The 22,689-nt window shown below is 52.2% G+C and overlaps 1 protein-coding gene across 5 annotated transcripts in view; it reads left to right on the plus strand.

Moving 5' to 3' along the window:
- Positions 1-22,689, plus strand: part of SCARB1 (scavenger receptor class B member 1) — an 81,701-nt gene that overhangs the window by 11,765 nt on the left and 47,247 nt on the right. The window contains exon 1 of one of the 5 annotated variants that reach the window (XM_082667994.1): positions 21,819-21,917. The exons of the other annotated variants lie outside the window; for them this stretch is intronic. The gene's annotated coding sequence lies outside the window, so the exon portion shown is untranslated. Of the gene's footprint in view, positions 1-21,818; positions 21,918-22,689 lie in introns of those variants that run through there. 5 annotated transcript variants of the gene reach the window in all.

A 22,689-nucleotide genomic window follows, 5' to 3' on the forward strand; every position in this document is an offset into this window, starting at 1 on the left:
GAGAATGTCGGGCCCACGAGGGCAGGGACCTTAGTTTTTGTTCATCGCTGTGTCCCCAAGCACTTGGAACGACGCCTAGCACATAGTGGTAGGTTCTCAAATAGTTACTGAACAGATGTTTAGAAGACGAGGGTGGTCTCACTGGGAGGTTCGCGATGAGTGTCAGGTTGTCGTCCTGGGCGGGGACCTGGGGACCGCGCCCCTCCCCCTGCGCGGCCCCCACTCCACATCCAGCCCTTCCCCCTCTCACCTGCCGCAGGAGCTTCCTCTCCTGCCTGTCCGCTCCTATCCTTGCCACTCTGTTGTCAGTTTCCCCTGTCGCAGCTAGAATGCTCTTTAAAATAATGCACATTGGATCATTTCACAGCCCTGATGAAAACCTTCTTGCGTGGGCTCTGAAACCCGTCTGCCCACCATGGCCTGTAAGCCACTTACCTCCACTCCCTGCACTTCCGCCCTGCTACAGCCTCACAGGCCTTTCTTTTCCTCCAATACACTATGTTCTTTTCTGCCTCAGGACCTTTGCACAGACTGTTCCTTTCTCCTGGCTTTTATGTTTGGTTCCTGTTATGTTTCAGCTCAAATGTGACCTCTTGAAGAAGAGACCCCCCTCCCCCCATGAACCACACCCCATCTATGTTATAAGCATTCCGTGTTACTGTCTTCCAAGCCGTCACCATGCTCTGGAATTATATTGTTCACTTGCTTGAGGTTCCATGAGGCAGGGACCTATGTCTCTCTCCTTCATGACTGTATTCCATGGTTGGGGACCCTGGTCCAGGGCAGAGACCTGGCTGGGGTGGGACCTTGGGTTGAGGCAGTGAGACGATTCCAATCGGGATCCTCAAAAGCACAGATTTTTGAAGCCAGACTCCTTGGCTTCCAATACTGGCTCTTCCCCTCCTATCTGTGTGCCCGGCACCAGGGAGCACCCGGGAGCCTGCTGTCCATGATGTGTTCGTGGATTCAGGGCCTGAGTCTTAACAAGCCCTGCCTGGGTTCCAGAGACGTCTCTCTGACTCCAGTGACTGGGTGTTTCTACTGGCTGAGTGTTGATTGACCCCTCCTCTGTCCCAACGTGAAGGCGGAGTCGCCAGAAGGAAGGAACACAGGTTTACAAAGATGTCATTGGGGCCATCTGGGGATGGTGGGTAAAGAAAGAGCATCTGTCCTGTCTAAGGGGCCAGCGGAGGCGTGGAGGCTGGTCTGAGGCTGCCTCGCTCTGCCTCTTGGAAGGAGGAGGGATCCTCATGCTGGCATCTTGGCCTCAGATGGGTGGCTTGGGCTGGGGGTGTGGCGGTGTTTCCCTCCTGCTGCATTTAAGCCCAAGTTCAGCCTTAAAGTGGAACCACTTGCGTTTCCTGTCCTTAGGAGTGGAAACCTCATGAGGCTGGAGTCGGGAGACCCAGGTCCAGTTTGCTGGTGATACGTACTTGCTCTGTACATACAGGATCGCACATCAGCTCAACCAGGCAAAATCTTTTACCTGTTCTCAGGAAACCACAAGTCGACTGGGTTAGTGTTGGCCTGGAGAATGCAGAGAGGGTGGGGAGCGAGCTTCTTGTGCTCTGCCCTTCCTCCTGTGGGGTCCCATAATGAGTTCAGCTTGAATGCAATCCAAGAGTTAAAAATTCATTTTTTGTATGTGTGCTTTCGTATCACTGGCCAGCAGCTTTATCTGGGGCTCAGATGGCCATCTGTACCACATGGGGGAGAAACTGGCTCTTTTGAATTTCCCTGGAGGTCTCCAAAGGGAACCTTATGGAGGGACCTTCAAAGATAATTAGAGAATTTTCCCAGTGGCTGGGAAAAGTTGTGGTGTGAATGCTCTTGGGCTCTGATTGGCTGGGCTTGTCTCTCATGCTTATCCCTGAGCCAATCACTGTAGCTTGAGAAATGGACTGCTCCGATTGGTCAGGCTTGGATTACATGCCCATTCTTGGAGCTGGAGAAGGAGGACTTTTCTTCCCCAAAGCAGAGGGACTGAGGTGGGGTGGGGTGGTGCCCTAAAGGAAGAGGTGTGTGTGTGGGCACTGTTAGCAGAAGGAGGAAAGGGTGACAGGCAGCAAAAATGATTGATGTGCCCTTTTCCCCAGGGTAGCTTTCTCACTTCATCTCATTGCTTCTTGTTATTATAGTATTAGAGATTATTTTCTTTGGCTAGACCCAAGACCTCTGGAGGAGATGGTAGCTTATCAGCTAATTGTTTTTATCAGGGAAGGTTTCATACACTCAGATTGTTAGATCTGGAGCTTGGATTTTACTCAGTTCCATCTTTTATTTTTTCTTTGGGGAAACCAGAACCCAAAGGGAGCAAAGATTTAAGTAAGGCCACAGAGAAAATTAGCAGTGAGTACTGGCAGGGAAGACTGTCTCAAGTGGGCGGGGGAAGTAGGTGGAAGTCAGATGGGCCCCCGGAGCAGGGCTTGGAAGAAGCCAAGTAGTTGTAAAAGCAAGTCATTAGTTAGCATTCTTCAGGCAGAAAGTCCCCAGGGTCCCCTGTCTGCATTCCTGTCCGCCCACCTCCTGGCAGGATGGGAAGGAGGTGTTTGTTGTAAACTGGGAGAGGTGTCAGGGCTGGGGTGTGCCAAAGTGCAGGCTTTGTCTGCCCCGGGTGGGAGGCGCCAGTGGTGTGCCCTGGAGGGGTTGGGGCAGAGGAGGGATGCGTAAAGACTCTGACCTTTATCAGAATCTGCCCAGGTACAGCTGCAGAGGACTTGATCTGGAATCGCTGTTGCCAGCAGGTGTGTTCTGCAATGTGAACCAGCACACCTGTCACCAACAGTCCCCCGGATGAACGGCTGCCAGCTTGTTGGCCCTTGCCCCAAACTCTGGGGCACACCCTTCTTCACCTAGGACAGCAAGGAGCTGTGTGTGAGAGGGACCTGCCTGGACAGCCAGGCCCCCAGGGCCTCTGGGAGCATCCCTTTGTGTGCTGAGAGAGCCCTGTGTGCCCACATGAGAACCTTCCACCTGAGTGAGAGGCATGAGGCAGACTGGAACACGGGGAGCTGGAAGGCAGTGGTGGCATGTCACCGTCTCAAGGTCAGGCATGGGTTCTCAAACCCGCATGACTCTCTCTAGCCCTTGGCCAGGGTTTTGGCATCCAGGAGTTTAGGTGGACTCAAGAGCATAGACTTTGGAGCCAGACAGCCTGGGTTCAAATCCTGGTTCTGCCCCTTCCCAGCTGTGTGTCTTTGGACAAGTAACTTAACCTCTCTGTGCCTTATTTCCCCCACTGTAAAATGGCATTAATGGACGTATCTCCTGTACAGGGCTCTTATAAAGATGGAGGAGTTGGCACATGTAAAGCACTTAGAATAACAGCTTGGCAAGTGTCACATAAGTGTTTGCTGTTGTCATCATCTTAGCCTTATACACACACCTATAGTAGGATTAGTTAGTCTGTCATTTTACCGAAACGGGACCATACTACGCCCACTTCCCCGCATCTTGCTTTTCTCACTGCGTCTCTTCTCTAAACTTTCCCCGGTTGCTTGGGTAGCTCTGACTGGGTGTCTAGATGACTGAACATCCCACGGTGTGGATGCACGAGCCATTCCCAGGAGGGAGCTTTCAAACTTGTGAAATAATCCATAAAGCAGCCGAAAGTGTTCTTCTCCCACCTCGATGCTTCAGTTTGAAAAATTTTATTTTGGAAAAATCACAAGAACAGTGCAACGAATTCCTGTAAGCCGTTTCCTGAGCTCCACCAATGTTTACGATTTGCTGCCTTTTCATTCTCAGTCTCTGTCTGTCTGTCTCTCTCGTTGCCAGACCATTTGAGAGTTGCTTGCAGACGTCAGGACACCTCGCCCCAGAATACTGCAGCGTGCGTGTCTTAAGGACAAGACTATTTTCTTCTGTAACCACAGACCACAGTCACACTCAGGAAAGCTCGTAATAATTTACTTCTTTGATGCTCAGGTTACATTCAGAGTCTCTTATTGACCCAAGAGCACCCTTTATAGCAGTTTTTTGGTTTTTATTGTTTAAATCACGTCCTGTGTCCAGTTGCCTTGTTTCTTTCTCCTCCTTTAATCCAGACCAGGCCTCCAGCCTTATTCTTTTTGCTGGGTCCTTCACAACACTGGCGTTTATTAAGGGACCAGACCAGTTTTTCTGGCGGAATGCCTGTCGATCTGGATTTGTCTAATTGTTTCCTCGTGAGTGCACGCTTTCTTCCGACAGAGTCCTACACAAAAGCCTCCTTGTGTGAGTCAGATGGGAGTAGAGCTCTCCTGGCTGAGGTGGGATGGGCGCCTGGACCCCACCCCCATCCCAGCTTGGTGACCCCATCCCACAGCCGGCCTGCGCCCCCAGGTGAGTTTGAACCTCCCCTCGGACTGGAAGAAGCCAGTGATTCCATCAGGCCTTGCCTCGCTCAGCTGTTCCTCCATCTGCTTCCTCATTTTCTCAGCTCTGATTCCTTGCCCTCACGCCCAGGCGTGCGGATCCTTCCAGCGGCCCTTGGCCAGCCTGTCTCCTCCCCTCCAGCCCTCGCCATCTCCCAGCGCCATGGACTTGGGGGCCATGGGCTGGGTCGGATGCCGCCTCATCCTCTGGGCTGGAAAGGCGTTGCAGCCCTGGGGTGTCAGGGCCTGTCTGGTCAAGATGGGGTGGCAGGTAGGAGGGCTTCTCATCTCCGCCGCCTGTCCCTCTGAGGCTTGAAGAAATTCTTGTGCCAGGTCCCCCTGGCCCCATCTGGCCTCTTGGCTGGCACAGGAAGTCACTGTGGCTTTACTCGGCCGGGAGCCCGCTGTAGCTGGAATCCCTTGGCAGCTTTGAAAGACTCTCTAAGCCTCAGGACTTCCTTAGACCGCCTGTTCCCAGGATCCCTGGATTCCACCTGCTGCAGCCTCCTGCTTTGGACTTTCAACTTTGATTTCTTTTTATTGTGAAATCTTATGCACTTCAAGGAAAGTGCCTAAGACACACACAATTAAATAAATAACTAAAACGAACACCATTGTGATCATCCCCAGATGAAAAAGCAGACCCTCATCTGCCCTCCAGAAGCCCCTGCAGAGGAGACTTGTTCCCAGCTTGCTTGGCTTTTTATCGTGTTACCCCATCTACATCCCTAAACACTGGGCTTAGTTTTGTCTGGTTTTGAGCTTCACTTGAACGGAATCATATTGCTATGGTCTGAATGCCTCAAAATTCATGCATTGAAATCCTAATGCCCAAAGTGATGGTGTTAGGAGGTGGGGCCTTTGGGAGGTGATTAGGTCATGAGGGTGGAGCCCTTGTGAATAGGATTAGTGCCCTTGTAAAAGAGACCCCAGAGAGCTCCCTCACCTCTTCCACCATGTGACGACATAGTGAGAAGTCTTCAAGCCAGAAGAGGGCCCTCGTTTGACCATGCCGGCACCCTGATCTCAGACTTCCAGCCTCCTGACCGAACGAAATAAATGTCTGTTGTTATAAGCCACCCAGTCTGTGATGTTTTGTTACAGCAGCCCAGCCCTGACGGAATAAGGCACATACTCTGTATTTTTTATTTTGTCTTGCTGTTCTTGCTTCCCATTATATTTGTGAGACCCATCCGTGTTGTTGCAATAAACCGCACCCCATCTTTTTTAAAATTAATTAGTTAATTAATTTATTTGGCTGCGTCGGGTCTTCGTTGTGGCGCACAGGCTTCTCTAGTTGTGGCGTGTGGGCTCTGTAGTTGTGGCGCGCGAGCTTAGCTGCCCTGCGACATGCAGGACCTTAGTTCCCGGACCAGGGATCAAACCCATGCCCCCTGTGGTGGAAGCATGGAGTCTTAACCACTGGACAGACAGGGAAGTCCACAAGTTTTTTAGTGAATAACTTATAGAGATGAAATTCAAACAACATAAAATTAATCATTTTGAAGTGAACCATTCAGTGGCAGTTAGCACGTTCACAGTGTGAAACATCACCTCTTTCTGCTTCTCAAATGTTTCTGTCGCCCCAAAGTGAAACTCCACTCCCCATCTTTTCTTCCTTCCAGCTCCCCCACTCCCTGTCAGCCATTAGTCTGCTTTCTGTATCTGTTCCGGACATTTCCTATAAATGGAATCCCACCCTGTGTGGTCCTTTGTGCCTGGCTTCTTTCACTCGGCATCACGTTTTCAAGGGTCTTCAGATTGTAGCCTGTGCCCGTGCTTTACTCCTTTTTTATGGCTGAATCGTATTTCACTGTGCAGATGGACCACATTCTGTTTACTCCTCCACCAGTTGAGGGGCACTTGGGTTATTTGCAGCCTTTGGTCACTGTGAAGAGTGCCGCTGCGGATATGTGCATACATGTGCCTGTTGATCTATTTTCCCTCATCTCCTTCTATTCCCTCTTCTTCCCCTTATCCCTCTCATGTCTCACCCCTCCTTGCCCTGGCACCCATCCCCTGGGTGGTATGTCTTTAAATAGGACGTGTGTGTCCTTGTGCCACAGGCGGTGCCGGGAGTCTGCTCACAGAACAGCGGGCTGGAGCTCAGTTCTGGAGCCAGGCGGGCGTGGGGGCCAATCCTGGCTTTGCCACTTGCCTGGGTGACCTGGGGTAGGTTCCTCGGGTCTCGCGTTTGGATAGGCTCCTGCAAAACGGGACAAACCACACCTTCCCGTAGGGTTGAGGTGAGGACTGGGCAGGCTAATAAGTGGTAAGTGCTTTGAGCTGGGCGTGGCCGAGCAGGCCCCACGCGCAGCACATGGGCTGCCGGAGCCTGGGGAGAGGGCGACCTCTGACTCCTGCTCTGAGCCCTACTCTTCTCCCATCACGCTCTCGGAAATCTATCTATGGTGCCGTGTTCTCATCTGGCCCATGGCTTCTTGCTACTGCCTGGGTTTCCAAGTTTACATTCCTCATGTTTTGTTTATTCCTGGTTCCGTCCACTCCTTCCCCCCCAGACAGCAAACATCCTGGAACCTTCCATCTTAAAGTTCCCAAGAATTTCCTCGGGATGTGTGGGGAGTGGAGCTGCCAGGTCGAAGGGCACGGGAGGGGGAGGCAGGGAGCCAGTGCCATCAAATGTGCCTTCCAGAAGGGCCGTTGCCGTTCCCTCCCCCATCTGCTCCAGCGCCCGATACCGTCTGGCATTCTAGGCTGTGTGTGGTTGTGACGGGTGTACTTCTGAGTTGTGTGTTTGAGCCTTCTTCCTTTTCTAAGTCAGTGGGGGGATGGGGTCTGAGGCTCAGAGAGTTTGAGGGGTTTGCGGGTGGGGGGGCACACACAGAAAGCTAGGGATAGATCCCGGGACTTGGACTTGGTTTAATCAGAAATCTTTGGACCCCGGTGACTGAGGTCAGCTGCAGGGAGAGGACAGAGGATGTGAGGGGCCTCTCTTCAGCTGAAAAGGCTCAGAGGGAGACGTCAGCCTTGTGCAGGACGGAGAGGGAATGTGGCTGACCCCGCATGCCCCCCTGCTGTCTGCAACCGGCTTAGGGGTCCCCTCCTGCGAAGGGCGGGACTGTGGCCTCCTTGCTGTGTAACTGTAATGTGTGTATTACTTTCCGAGGCCTTTTTCCTCACATGGCCGTCCCCTCTGTGTCCTTGCCTCTTCTTTTTTTTTTTTTTTTTGCGGTACGTGGGCCTCTCACTGTTGTGGCCTCTCCCGTTGCGGAGCACAGGCTCTGGACACACAGGCTCAGTGGCCATGGCTCATGGGCCCAGCCGCTCCGCGGCGTGTGGGGTCTTCCCAGACTGGGGCACGAACCCGTGTCCCCTGCATCGGCAGGCGGACTCTCAACCACTGCGCCACCTGGGAAGCCCCTTGCCTCTTCTCATAAGGACACCTGTCATTGGATTTAGGGCCCCCCCTAAAGCAAGGATGATGTCATCTCGAGATCCGTAACTCGTTCGCATCTTCAAAGGCACCATTGCCAAATAAGGTCAGCTTCTGAGGTTCCAGCTGGACGTGAATTCTGGGGGACACCATTTGACCCACGACCAAGTGTTTGCCCGACCTGCAGACCCACAGAGCTCCGGGCTCAAATCCAGGTCCTAGTTCTTGGGTTCTCTGGGAACTTGATTTTCTTTAAAAGCCGATGTCCTCTTTTGCAGTTGGGGCTGATTTTCTTACCTCCCACAGACTAAAATTCAGGTAGAGCAGCCTCGGATGGTCGCGTCACTTATGACAGCTGGATGGGATGTGCTGGGCAGGGCCAGCTGTTGCCCAGAAAGCCCCCACTGGCATCAAAAATAAGGGAAGTACAATAGGGGTACAATGAAAAAAGATGGAAAGCGTGCAGAGAGTTACAACCTCAAAAAAAAAAAAAAAGGCACAATGTGAAAAGTCACCACTGCCTCTCCCCACAGTGGGTCTTGGCTCCCAAGGCAACTTGGGTTAATAGTTCCTTCCTGAACAACATTGTTTGTGTCTACAGGGACCGGGATATCCTCCTGTCCCAGGCCCACCCTTGAGGACCCTGCATGCCTTTTTCCACCTTGGGTTTGGCACTGAGGGGTGGGTCTTGGAACTCGCCCTCCTGTGGCCTGTGGGCCTGCCTCTCTGCCCTGAGGGTTTTGTACACAGAGCGCTGCAAAGGACGGGGCTGTTTCCCTGTTACTGCTGGAGCAGTGATGAAAGGCCTGCGCGGGAAGGAGTCCTCGTTCGTTGGCAAGGGAAGGTGCAGGTCGGGATCTATTCTAGAAAAAATCTTCCTGCTGGAGACGCCTGTGTGTCTTCTGGAGCTTTCTCAGGGAGCATATGTTTCCTGGGGCTGCCGTAAACGTCATCACAGACGGGTGGTTTAGAATAGAGATGTATTCTCTCCTGGTTCTGGAGGCCAGAAGTCTGAAATCGAGGTGTCGGCCGTGCTCCCACTGAAGGCTGTAGGGGAGGATCCTGCCTTGTCTCTTCTGCTCCCGGTGGCTCCAGGCATTCCTTGGCTTGTGGCCGCATCCCTCCAATTTCTGCCTCTGTATATTCTCTTCTAAGGACACTCATCGTTGGGTTTAGGGTCCACCCGCAAAATCCAGGATGATCTCACTTTGAGATCCTTAATTAAATCGGCAAAGACCCTTTTTCTAAATAAGGTCACATTCATAGGTTTTGGGGCAGAACTTAGTATGTGCCAGGCACCAAGCTGCGTGTGGTACAGGTTCATTGTCTTCATAACCCCCTCCGAGGTGTGGTTGTGCTTAGTTTCTGGCTGCAGTTCTGGCGGCTCAGAGAGGTTGAGGCACCTGCCCGAGGTCACACAGCTGGTGGTAGAAGCGGAACCTGGAACCCTCACTTTTGTCCCAAGGTTACAGCCCAGCCTCTCCCAGACCCAGACCTGGCTGGAGAGGTGTTTTGTGTGGCCCACGCTGGTATGAAAAAAAATTATATCGGTTGCCAGCATTTAAAGACAGGCAGATTTAGATCCAAATCTACATTTTGAGGCACTCCTGACAGTTTGGAAACTCTACATGGCCGCTGTCGGCTGGGGGCTGCCCCCGTTGGATGAGGTCTGTTCCTCGGCAGACCTCATTCTCACCAGGTTGATGCTTCCCAGCTCCTTGGCCGTGGGCAAGTGACTTGGCCCCTCCAGACCTTGATTTCCTCATCTGTAAAATGGGGATAATCATAGCCCTGGCCTCATGGATGTTGCTGCAAGGGATCAGTGGGCTGATAAGTGGGGAGTGAGTGAGCGCTGCTACGTCAGGCTGGCCTTGTGGCTGTTACTTACCAACCTTCTTTCGGAATAAATTCAGACTTAGTTCATGGAGGCCATCCAGGGTCCTGGGTGATGGACGAGTTCATCACAGAGGAAAACCGGGCAGTCGGGAGCCCCTCGGGGTTCTAATGCCGCTTATGGCCTTAGGCTCATTGTGAGCCTCCTGCCTTAGTTTCCTCATCTCTAGCAGCACCTGTTCTTTCTACCTGCTCAAATGAGAGAATAATGAAAAGAATTTAAAAATATAATTTTTTTTTTTTTTTTTTTTTTGCGGTATGCGGGCCTTTCACTGTTGTGGTCTCTCCCGTTGCGGAGCACAGGCTCCGGACGCGCAGGCTCAGCGGCCATGGCTCACGGGCCCAGCCGCTCCGCAGCATGTGGGATCCTCCCGGACCGGGGCACGAACCCGCGTCCCCTGCATCGACAGGCAGACTCTCAACCACTGCGCCACCAGGGAAGCCCTAAAAATATAATTTTTGACTGTAATTATGAATATATGTGGCAGTATATATAGAGTTGAGGATTCAGAAAACTGGCCATGCTTGGGCAGTGACCTAATCTCCCTGAGTCTCAGTTTCCCCAACTGTAAGGTGGGATGATGTCAGCATCCAGGGCATGGAGCCGTCGTGAGGACTCAGGGAGCAAAGTGCTTCGAGTGTTGCCCGCTCCTGGTGAGAGCAGTGGGGATGGTGGGGGTAGGGGTGGTGGGGCGGTGGTGATGAAGGGTGTGTCAGCACCTGGAGCGTCATGGCCTGGGGGCTTGGGAACGGATGTGGCTGTGGCCATAGGCCTGGGTGGGAGCCTGTCCTTGGGGGGCAGCCGGGCCCTCCCTGTCCTATCCTGCAGGAGAATGACGTCACCTCCGTGCTCCCTTGGGCTCCGGCAGCTTGTGTGTGGCCGCGGAGCCCAGATAAGTGGGGTACAGCTGTCAGCAGTCCTGGCCATCTGTGTCCTTGGCGGGGGAGGGAGAAAGGCCGGGGGCTGGGGCAGCGTCCAGCTGAGGTTTCAGAAGTCCTTCAACCCGGGGAGCAGGTGTAGGGAGGATGTTCTTTGACTCCTCTTTGTGGTTTGGGACGTAAGCAGCCTTCGGCGTGTGTGTTCTGAGCTCGTACTGTGTGCTGGGCATTGTACCAGGCAGGAGAGCTGCAGTCCTGGACACCCCAGGCCGGGTCCTTCTCCTTTGGGTGGGTGGTCAGGAGGCCCTCCCTGAGGAGGGGCCGTTGGAGCTGCTGAGGAGTTGGGCGTAGGAACAGCACGCCAGGCACAGGGCACAGCAAGTGCAAAGGCCCGGAGGTGGGAAGTGGCTTGTCACATTGGAGTGAAAAGCAACCTATCACTCCAATGTGATTAGCAGGCCGTGGGCTTGGGGAGAAGTGGGTGGTGAGAGGGGAGAGGCGGGCCGGGGCCTTGTAGGACATGGGGAGGAGTTGAGATTTGGGTTTCAATTCCTTGAGATGCCAGTGGAGGGTTCTGAGTGGGGGGCGGGGAACGATCTGATGCGTGTCTTACAGAGCCCTCTGGCTGCTGTGGCGCGGGGAGGCAGTGTTGGGGGGTTGAAAGGAGGCACGGGAGGACGGTGGGTGCCTCGGGCCAAGGCAGAGGCAGTATAATTGGAAGGAGGGAACAGAGTCAAGGTTCCTCTTGTAGGGAGCGTGAACCAGGGATGCCGATGGCTTAGGCTCGGGATGGGAGGGGAGGAGAGAAGTAAGTCTCTTGAACTTCTATCTGAGGGATTCAGTGGCTGGCGGAGCTGTTTTCTAAGATGGAAATATCCGGGAGGGCAGTCAAGAGCAGATGGAAAGTGTGGGCCGTAAATCTGGTCCTAAATTCTTGGTGGGACAACTCATTCACAACAGAAACCGACCCGATTAGAAAATGCGCCGAGGACTTCATAGAGATTTCTCCGAAGAAGACACGCAAGTGGCCAACAGGCACACGAGGAGGTGCCCCGCCTCACTCATGATGAGCGGAGTGCAAATCCTAACCACAGTGAACCATCACCCCGTGCCCACCGGCCTGGCTGCTGTCAAAAAATGACAGCGATTAGTCAGGATGTGGAGAAACTGGAACCCTTGTACAGTGTTGGAAGGAATGTAAATGGTGCAGCTGCTGTGGGAAAGTCTGGCAGTTGCTCAGATAACTGAACCATAGAATTACCATCGGATGCAGCAATGCTACTTCTGGGTACATATCCAAAAGAATTGAAAGCAGGGACTTGAAGAGATATTTGCACACTCATGTTCACCGCAGCACTCTTCACAGTAGGCAAAAGGTGGAAACAACCCAAGTGACCATCACTAGATGGATGGATAAACAGGATATGGTCCCTCCATACACTGGAATGTGATTCAGCCTTAAAAAGGAAAGAAATTCGGACACAGGCTATAACATGGATGAACTTTGAGGATATTATGCTAAGTGAAAAAAGCCAGTCACAAGAAGACACATATTATGTGATTCTGCTTATATGAAGTCCCTATGGGGGGGGCAAATTCATAGAGACAGAGAATAGAGGGTGGGTGCCAGGGGCTGGGGGAGGGGAGTTAGTGTTTAATGGGAATAGAATTTCAGTTGGGGAAGATGAACATTTCTGGAGACTGATGGTGGGGATGATTGCATGACAGTGTGAATGTACTTAATGCCACTGAACTGTACGCTTAAAAATGGTAAAGATGGTCCATGTACTGTTTTGTGTATTTGACCACAATTTTAAAAAGTGATGGGGGAAATTCCCTGGTGGTCCAGTGGTTAGGACTCCACACTTCCACTGCAGGGGGTGCGGGTTTGATCCCTGGTCCGGGAACTAAGATCCTGTGTGCCGAGTGGCCCAGCTAAAAAAAAAAGAAAAATAAAAAGTCACGATGGGGTTTAACCTGAGGGGAGATCAGTGCCGGTCCCCCTCCCGCCCCTCCCCACCGCCCCGCCAATCCGGGCGTCAGGGATCGGGTTCGGGTTCGTAGGTGGTAGACCGGATGGCCCAGCCTCTGGCCAGGGTGATTACAGGACGCTGAGCCTCTTGCAAAAGATTGAGCTTTTGGAGGAGACAGCCCCTGAGCCTCTGATTCCTCCGGGCTCGAACCACCGTTGCGCCATCTTACGAGACCTTGGCAAGCTTCCGCACGCGTTCTGGAACCAGGGCCAAGGTGAGTGGCGGAAAGCTCATTTAGCAAGCGTCCTTGTGGCCCGTTTACACCCGGGTGCTTTCTTCAGATCAGTGCATGTCCTTGTCACTTGATTCTCGGTGCTGCCACCGAGGAGGAGGGGGAGGTGCTCACGTCTCCATGTGGCCGGTCAGGGGACCAAGGGGCAGAGGGCAGGGGTTGGCACACTCTCTGTAAAGAAAAAATAGTAAATATTCTCAGCTTTACGGGCCAAACAGGTTCTGCCTCAGCCTCTCACCTCCGCAGCCGTGGTGCAGAAGCTGCGTGGACCATATATCTGTGACGGGGCTGGCTGAGTGCCACACAGCTTTATTTGTGGACACCAACATGTGAACTTTATGTAACTTTCATGTGTCTTGAGTTAGTATTCTTCTTTTTTTTTTTTTTCAAACACGTAAAAATGTAAAACCGTTGTGAGCTCCCGGGATGAAGGGCAGCAGGCCGGATGTGGCCACAGGCTGTAGTTTGCTGAGCCCTTTCTTGCGAATTATTGGGGTGAAATTGCGGTGTTTGAAGGAAGGGCTGTCCTCTGCCTGAATTATGTGGAGAGAGTGGGGCAGAAGTCAGCCCCGGGGGAGACTGTGCTCGTCCTAAAGAGCACAGACAGGTAGACTGCCTGGAGTTCCCATCATGGTAGTGTAGTTGGTGGGTCCAGGTGAGACCCCGGCTTACAGGTGGAGGGTGAGATTGTGCTTGATTTTCCTGGGAGCCTGGGATCGGAACTGCGTGCGCCTTCCAGCAGTCATCTCCCTTCCCTGTGATCCTTATCTGTCCACACCTGCGGTGAGCCTTTATGGAGGCAGTAGAATGTTAGAGCTCAGGCTCTGGGGGCAGACTGGAGTTGAGGACCCTCTGTCACTACTGGGTTTGTGCCCTTGGGCAAGTAAGTAGTTTAATCTCTCTGTGCCTCAGTTTCCTCATCAAAAAAACAAAACAAATAATCGTACCTACCTCACGGACTAATTGTCATATTTAGATGAAAGCAAGCATTGCATCGAATGAGATGTTTTGGGCTGCAAGCAACAGAAAAGCTGCTTCCAAGTGGCTGGTATAATACAGAGGTTTATTATTGTGCTTCATGGGAGACCGGAGGTGGTGGATGTCTCCAGATTTATTCAGCTGTTCAGTGATGTCAGGGGACTGGGTCAGTGTCTATGCAGCTCTCTCAGCTTTGCCCTCATAGCCTCATGATGGCTGCCACAGTGCCAGACATCACACTGTCACACACATCATTCAAAGCCAGAAGGAGGGATGGTGCCGTGGGAGGGCTCTGTTCAGTTCTTCCTCTTATTGGAAGAGGATCTTTTTTTTCTCAGAAGCTGCCAGCAGACTCCTTTTCCTTCTCATTTGTTAGACAGGCTCATGGGCCTGGTCTACTGTCTGGGCCCATTTTCTCTGAGATTTAGGGCTTTCTTTCCAATACTAGAAGCAAGTCGGGGTTCACTTAGTGGGAGGAGGGGATAAAGGTGGCCTTTGGGCCTGCCACATCGAATGCTCATTTAGCATATGGCCTGGCACCCAGTAAATGCTGGCATCGTTGTCAACGTTAGCCTAGTACATGTCGGGCAGGCAGAACTTTCACAACTGAACATCCCCAAGTAATCAGCAGCGCCCCCAGAATCCCCTTGCACTCCCCCCTGTTGCTACCCAGCCCCAAGGGTGACCGCTACCCTCACTTCTTCCAGCATAGCTTAGTTTATCGAAATGGAATCACCCAGCGGGTACTGTTGTGGTCTGGCTTCTTTGCTCAACATTAGGCTTGTGAGATCCACCCACATGGCTGTGCTTTCTCACTGCTGTGTGAATGTATGTGATGTCTGGTTAATATTTGGGTTGTTTCTGGTTTGAGGCTACCAGGAGTAAAGCTGCTGGGAACATTTGTGGACAAGTCTTTGTGTGGGCATGTGTTTTCCTTTCTCTTAGGTGATACCCCGGAATGGAATTACTGGGATGTAGGGCATGGACTTTAGTTTTAGTAGCTAGTGCCCCAACAATATTCCAAAGTGGTTGACAGTCCTGCCAATGTTAAACAATGTTCTGGTGCTGGCCAGTGGTTGCCAATAAATACATTTGATGAGCTGAGCTCTTCCTATTGTGTGTCTGAGTCATTTGTGAGTAACCTGTCATTTTTCCAATCCCTGCTCAGCTCCTCTCTGATGAACTTTGCCCCCCATAGCACTGAGGACCAGCTTTGAGCATATTAGATGCTCAGGCAGGGTTGGAATGAATGAATGAATGAATGAGTACCATGTTCTCATCCTGTGTTACTGTAGGACAGGCATTGCAAACTCAGATACCCGTGAGGGCCATGCAGCAACTCCAGTGAGTGAAGCCACCTGGTGTGAGATGATAGGAAGCAGTGAGGCCTGTGGTAACCTGGAGAGCAGATCCCACACCAGGAGCAGCTGCTACTCAGCTCAGCTGGGCCATGCGGGGAGGCCCAGGCCCAGTGCTGGCACGTCTCCTGGTTTTTCAGAAGAAGCCGGAAATCCAGAATTTATCTGCCATTTTAATTTTTATTTTAAAAAATTATTTATTTATTTATTTTTGGCTGTGTTGGGTCTTCGCTGCTGCGTGCAGGCTTTCTCTAGTTGCGGGGACTACTCTTTGTTGCGGTGCGCGGGCTTCTCAATGCAGTGGCTTCTCCTGTTGTGGAGCACGGGCTCTAGGCGCGTGGGCTTCAGTAGTTGTGGCACGTGGGCTGAGTAGTTGTGACTCGCGGGCTCTAGAGCGCAGGCTTCAGTAGTTGTGGCACTTGGGCTCAGTAGTTGTGGCTCGCGGGCTCTAGAGCACGGGCTCCGTAGTTGTGGTGCACGGGCTTAGTTGCTCCGCGGCATGTGGGATCTTCCTGGACCAGAGCTCGAACCCGTGTCCCCTGCATTGGCAGGCGGATTCTTAACCACTGCGCCACCAGGGAAGCCCTATCTGCCGTTTTTAAGATGTTGTCAGCAAATTCAAATATTTTGAAATACCATGTGATCTAAAACTCATCACTGGCCAAATCAGACAGTTTGTGGAGTTGGCTTCAGGAAGACAGAAGACCTGTCTTTTTCTTTGGGGGTGGGGGAGGGGTTCGAATCTTTAAGTGGTTTAAAAGAAACTTGTTATGAAAATTTCAAATGTCCCTGAAAAAAAAAGAGAGAACACGGGACTTCCCTGGCGGTCCAGTGGTTAAGATTCCGCGCTTCCACTGCAGGGGGCGCGGGTTTGATCCCTGGTCCACATGCCGCGGGGTGTGGTCAAAAAAAAAAGAGGGCTTCCCTGGTGGCGCAGTGGTTGAGAGTCCGCCTGCCGATGCAGGGCACACGGGTTCGTGCCCCGGTCCGGGAAGATCCCACATGCCGCGGAGCAGCTGGGCCCGTGAGCCACGGCCTCTGAGCCTGCGCGTCCGGAGCCTGTGCTCCGCAATGGGAGAGGCCACAGCAGTGAGCGGCCCGCGTACCGCAAAAAAAAAAAAAAGAGAGAGAGAGAGAACAGTATGATTGCCCTGTGCCACTTCCCTGCGTTAATGGACATTGAGGCCCGTGCCCTCCGGTTTCATGTGTACCACCACCTGCATCCATTTCTCCTTCCCCGAGTTATTGTGAAGCATGTATAGAGGTTCGTCTGAGTCTCTAACACGGTGGTTCGCTAGCTGTCTCCTGCAGCAGAAGCCCTGGAGGGCTTGTTAAAACACAGATGTCTGGGCACCCCCCCAGCGTTGCTGAGTCGGCAGGTCTGAGATGGGGCCTGAGAGCCAGCTTTTCTATCAAGTTCCCAGGTGATGCTGGTGTTGCTGGTTCAGGGACCACGCTTGGAGAACCACTGCTTGAACAGGTCCATGGTAAACAAGGACATGAAGCAGAAGACCCCCTGCCCCTGACGTTGCCCCCATGCTGTTATCCCGTGAAAATGAATTCCAAGGAGCAGTGATGAGTTTTTGAAATGAGGAACCTGATCAGCTATTCAGAAATGCCCTGCGTCCCCACCCCCTGCAGTTGGGTCCCTTTTGGGGGGCTGAGGAAGTGCGGCTCAGTGGTCGATCGGTCTCTGCCCAGCCAGGAAGCTTCCCGAGGCCCCCTAGAATCCCGAATCGCTCTGTCATCTGACCTTTGCTCCCCCCAATCTGTCCTGTGGGAAACTGTTGGCTTTTGGAGGCCTGCTTTGGGGAGACGCCCCCCTGGTTCTGATGTTGCCCCAGGAGAGGGGAGGCTGGCCTTCTTGGGCCCCTCAGTCCCTCCTGTGCCGTGTTCCCAGCTGACACTGCAGCTGGCTGAGCTCTTTGGGGGGTGTCTCAGTTCCTGTTCTGAGGGACACCCTTGTGTCACCGTGAAGCCAGACTGTCCTTTGGTCTTAGAATTCGGGAGGAGGCAGGGGCCCGTCTGCAGCCCAAAAAGGGCTTCTCTGCAGATCCAAGCTTGGAGAACAAAGTCCCTCCCACCCCGCACTGCAGCACTTGCACGAAGTCCCACGCAGACTGTGTTCAGCCCTGTGTTTCTTTTAAAGAGGGTTGGACCGAGCGTCCTGGGCTGGGCGTGGGGCTGCACTTCGGGACAGGGGGCTTCCCACAGCGGGACCTGGTCCACCGTGTCCCCGGCGGGGGCCCTGCCTGTTGGCTACAGACAGCGATGCTCTGGAAAGGAAGCGGTACATGAGGAACAAATGTCCCTCTGCCGCGGCGTTTGGGTGCTCCTGGGTGTGGAAGGGGCTGTATGGGAGGAAGCCCCGCATCTCTGAGTGGGTGTGGCAGGCGGGACGATGGCCCCCCCCCAAAGACATCCTGATCCCGGGACCTGTGAGTGTGTTGCCCCACGTGACAAAAGGAACTTCGCAGCTGTGATTAAATTAAGGATTTGGGGGATGGGATTATCTGGGTGGGACCAGTGTCATCCTAAGGGTAAGAGGGAGGCAGGGGGGTCAGAAAGAGTGTCATGATGAAAGCAGAGGCTGAAGGAATGCAGGAGGATTCTAGAAGCTGGAAAATGCAGGGACTTGGATTCTCCCCGAGAGCCTCCAGAGGGAGCGGGCCCTGCCGACACCTTGATTTTAGCCCTATTTCGGGGTGAGACCTATTTTGGACTTCTGACCTCCAAAGCTGTAAGGTACTAAATTTGTGATGTTTTAAGCTGGTACATTTTTGATAATTTGTTACAGTGGCAATAGGAAATGAATGCAATGAATTTGCTTCCATTAAAGCCAGGGAAGTAAAATTATAACAAATTCTCGTTCCCGTTTAAGTAAAATATTTAAACGTAAAATCATATTCTTTTAACATATCTACTTTTTTTTTTTTTTTTTTTGCGGTACGCGGGCCTCTCACTGCTGTGGCCTCTCCCGTTGCGGAGCCTGACGCGCAGGCTCAGCGGCCATGGCTCACGGGCCCAGCCGCTCCGCAGCATGTGGGATCTTCCCGGACCGGGGCACGAACCCGCGTCCCCTGCATCGGCAGGCGGACTCTCAACCACTGTGCTACCAGGGAAGCCTAACATATCTACTTTTAAACATTTCAGTATTTTTTCAACGACTTTAATGTTCTGGGAAAAAAATGTATCTAGGGGCTCACATTCTTCCTTTGCTTCAAGCTCTGATGTGACTTGGCCAGGCACTGATTTGAACCTCATGGTAGCCCTGTGAGATAGGTCCTGCTTTGTGTTTCAATAGCTTCCTATCTTAGAACAGTTTTAGATTTACAGAAAAATGGAGGCGATAGTACAGCGTGTACCTCACACCTGGTCTTCCCGTTGTTAGCATCTTTAATTAGTGTGGTCCGTTTATTACAGCGAATGAACCAGTGGTGATACATTGGTATCAACTAAAGTCGCCACTTCGTTGAGATTTCCTTAATTTCTATTTCACCTTCCTTTTCTGTCGCAGGATCCCGTCCGGGACACCGTGTCACACTTAGTCACTGTGTCCCCTCAGGCTCCTCTCGGCCGTGCCCGTTTCTTAGACCATCCTTGGTTTTGGTGACCTGGACGATTTTGAAGAGCACCGGTCAGCGCTTTTGTCACATGCCCTTCTATTGGGATTTGTCAGATGCTTATCTCATGATTCGACTGTGGTTTCTGGGTCTGGGGAGGAAGTGCACAGAGGGCGAGTGCCGTGCTCATCCCGTTATGTCAACATGACGCCCCTGTTGAGGTTGGTCCTGCTTCCAATCCCTTTTTACAGATGAGGAAACCGAGGCACAGGAAGCTGTGTCGGGCCCCTGCTGGCAGGAGGAGAAGGGCAGGAAGTTGGGAAGTAGGGAGCAGCTCGCTGCAGACGTAGGGCTGGGTCTCCTTGCTTGTAGGGGGTCGCTCCCGACCCCCCCGCCCCCCACCCCCCGTGCCCCCATTGGTCTCCTCGCTGTTCTCCAGGGGGCAGGCGGAGAGCTTCAGAGGTCAGATTTTTTTTTTTTTTTTTTTTTTTTTCGGTACGCAGTCCTCTCACTGTTGGGGCCCCTCCCGTTGCGGAGCACAGGCTCCGGACGCGCAGGCTCAGCGGCCATGGCTCACGGGCCTAGCCGCTCCGAGGCATGTGGGATCTTCCCGGACCGGGGCACGAACCTGTGTCCCCTGCATCGGCAGGCGGACTCTCAACCACTGCGCCACCAGGGAAGCCCAGAGGTCAGATTTGATGGAACGCAGCCCCCTTGTTGAGCCTTTGTGGGCTGAGGCTCCCCTTGAGGGAGTGATAAATGGCTTAAAAACACTCACCTCCATATTAAAATTTTTTGCTTTAATTTTCTTTTTCATTAAAAAAAAATCTAAATTTAGGGAATTCCCTGGCGGTCCAGTGGTTAGGGCTCTGTGCTTCCACTGCAGGGGGCACGGGTATGAGCCCTAGTTGGGGTACTAAGATCCCACAAGCTGCGCGGCTCAGCCACAAAAAATAAATAAATAAAAAAATATCTGAATTTAACATCCATACAGGAAAGTGCACAACCTTAGGTGTGGAGGTTGATGAATTTTTACGTGGGCGTGCACACTTGCCATGCTCACCTGTAGAAAGCTCTCCTGCACCCCTTTCTGTCAACGCCCACCCCTATCACCAGAGATTAGCTTTGCCCGTTCCCTGGAACAGCACATAAACGGACTCATACAGCGAGTTCTCCTGGGTGTCGAGCATCTCTTCGTCACGTTGTGCTCGTACGGTTCATCTGTGTCCACGCCCTTTCCTTGCTGGGTGACGTCCCATTGTACGAAGGTGCCCGCATTTGTCATCCATCCACTTGTTTGTGGACATTTGCGTTATTTAGCTTTAGGAGATAACGCCACAGTGCGTTCTATGGCAATCGTACCGAATTACCCTTCCGCCAGCCGTGTGTGAGCATTCGTGGTTGCTGCACATCCTTGCTGACATTTGTTGTTGTCAGTCTTTTTCTTATCCTTTTTTTTTTCTGTTATATATATATGTATTTAATTATTATTATATGTGTATTGTTTCAGATTATTTTCCATTATAGTTTATTATAAGATATTGAATGTTGTTTCCTGTGTTATACAGTAATCCTTGTAGCTTATTTATTTTATATATAGTAGTGTGTAACTGTTAATCGCATACTCCTTATTTATCCCAGTAGGGTTTTTTTTTTGTTTTTTTGTTCAGTCTTTTTCATGTTAGCCTTTTTGGTGTATGGTGTAGGATCTCCTTGTGAATCTAATGGACCTTTCTCTGATGACTACACTGCCCAGGGCAGGTGGGGTGGCTCTGTGAAGCCACGGGGATTGAGCTTCCTATCTTTCTACTCTACCATCCTTTGTGCGTGGCTTCCATTCTCAAGACTGCCTCATGATCCAAGGTGGCTGCTGTAGCTGAGTCCATCACGTCCGCAGTCCAGGCAGCAGGAAGGGGGACTTGTCAACAAATACGTAGGAACTGCCGATGTTGATGATGCTGGGAAGACAAAACAGGTGATGGATAGAATGTGATGGGGGAAGGGTTACTTTAGAAAGGGTGGTTTCTTTGTCCATTTCATTCACTGCTAGAGTCCCCAGACCTAGAACAGAGCCTGACGTGCAGTGAGAAACCAGTTAATATTGTTGAGGGAAGGTCTCGTTGAAAAAGTGACATCAGACTTGAGAAATGAGGGGGTCACCTATGTGGGCATCGGGGGGAAGATTGCCCTTGGAGGAGCAAACAGTCAGTGCAAAGGCCCTGTGGCAGAATCTTGCCCAGTGGGCTCAGGAACAATGAGGCCAGTGTGGCTGGATCAGAGTGAACGAGGTGGACGGCAAAGGGAGCTACGATTGGTATAGCTGCAGGGAGCCAGATGGTGCAAGACCTCGTAGGTCACTGTCAAGAGATTTGGATTTATTTCCAAGATAAGTAGGGAGCCGTGGGAGGTGTTTGAGTGGGGGGAATATCATGATCAGAGGTACCTTTTAAAAGGGTAACTCTGATCTATGCGGGAAATAGACTAGGGACAAAAGCAAAAGTGAGAAAACCAGTGAAGAGGTGACTGCATCTGTCGGAGCAAATGATGATAGGAGCTGGGGTGGTTGGATGGATTTTTTGTGCATCTTAGAGCAAGACTTCCTGATGGATGGTTTTTGGGTGGGAGAGAAATGGAGGAATCAAGCATGACTCAACTTCTTAGCTTAAGCAACTCACCCCGCTGTTTCAGCAACGTGCTTGGGTTTTCTATAAAAAACCTTTTCTTTCATTCTTCTTACCTTTAAAACCAAAAGAAGTTGGAACATTAGCCAAGGGTGTGACGTTCCCAAATTCCAGACTGAATCAGCCCATGCTGCAGTCTTCCCTGCGCTCATGGGCCCCACGGGGCTGGGGACATCTCTGGAGCCCTCGGATGCAGGGGGTAGGAAGTGACTGGAGTGGGAAGGGTCTGGTCCTGTCCCAGAACCTGGCCTCAGACAGGTGAATCAGCCTCCTGGCCCATCTGGTCAGAGGTGTGTTGCCTGTTATCACTGGGGGAGGGATTGGGTTTTGCAATTCAATGGCCAGGTCAAAATTAATGATTAATTTGCGAAACTCCTGTCCTGTGTGCTCTGAGCTCAGTGGGAGAGAAATGTGAGGGCACTGGCCTGCATGTTGGTGCAGGACCTGTGGCTTGGTCTCTTCCTGCACCTGTGACATCGGGGTGGTAATTGGTCCTCGAGCTTCAGTGTCTGTGTCTGTTCCATGGGCCTTTGAGAATGTAATGAGGTGAGGTAGGTGGAAGTGTTTTGCTACCTGAGTAGTGCTTTACAGATGGTGGATAGGATTCTCCAGCTCCCCGACCCTCCCCCAGCTTCTCAGGGGCCCTGTCTTGTTCATCTTTAAATTCAGAACATGTCGTCTAGCACAGAGTGGGTGACTGTCCACAGAATGACCTGGGTCCTAATTAGGTCAGAGCAGGCTCATCGTAGGTAGTTCCCCAAAGGCTTCGTGGAGGAGGTGGCACCTGGAGAGTGGGGTTTTGGATTTGGCACTCAGGGCCATCCTGGGAGCAGGGAGAGTACCGTGGGAGGGCAGTGGCCACTTGTGGGTTCAAGCGACACCCTGATCACTTCGCTTTGCCCTGGCTTTTTGCCCCTGGGTTGGGCTGAATAGGGTCCCCCCCAAAAAATACTACTTCCAAGTCCTGTCCTAACCCCCGTTACCTGCGAATGTGACCTTATTTGGAAATAGGGTCTTTGCAGATGTGATTAAGGTAAGGGTCAGGTGGGCCCTAAGTCCAACAAGAACGTTCTTATAAGAAGAGGACACATAGAGGGGGGGATGTGATGACAGAGGAAGAGGTTGGAGGGATGCGCCTAGGAAAGCCTGAGACCACCAGGAGCTAGAGGAGCAGGTTAGGAGCCTGCCCTGGAGCCTTCTGGAGGAGCACGTCCCTGCCCACGCCTTGATTTCGGACTTCTGGCCTCCAGAACTGGGAGGCGTTACATATTTTAAGTCACCCAGTGTGTGACTTTGTTCCAGTGGCCCAAGGGGCCTAACGCA

The sequence above is a fragment of the Grampus griseus genome (genome assembly GCF_964374135.1).
Source record: "Grampus griseus genome assembly, chromosome: 12".
Classification (NCBI taxonomy): Eukaryota; Metazoa; Chordata; class Mammalia; order Artiodactyla; family Delphinidae; genus Grampus; species Grampus griseus.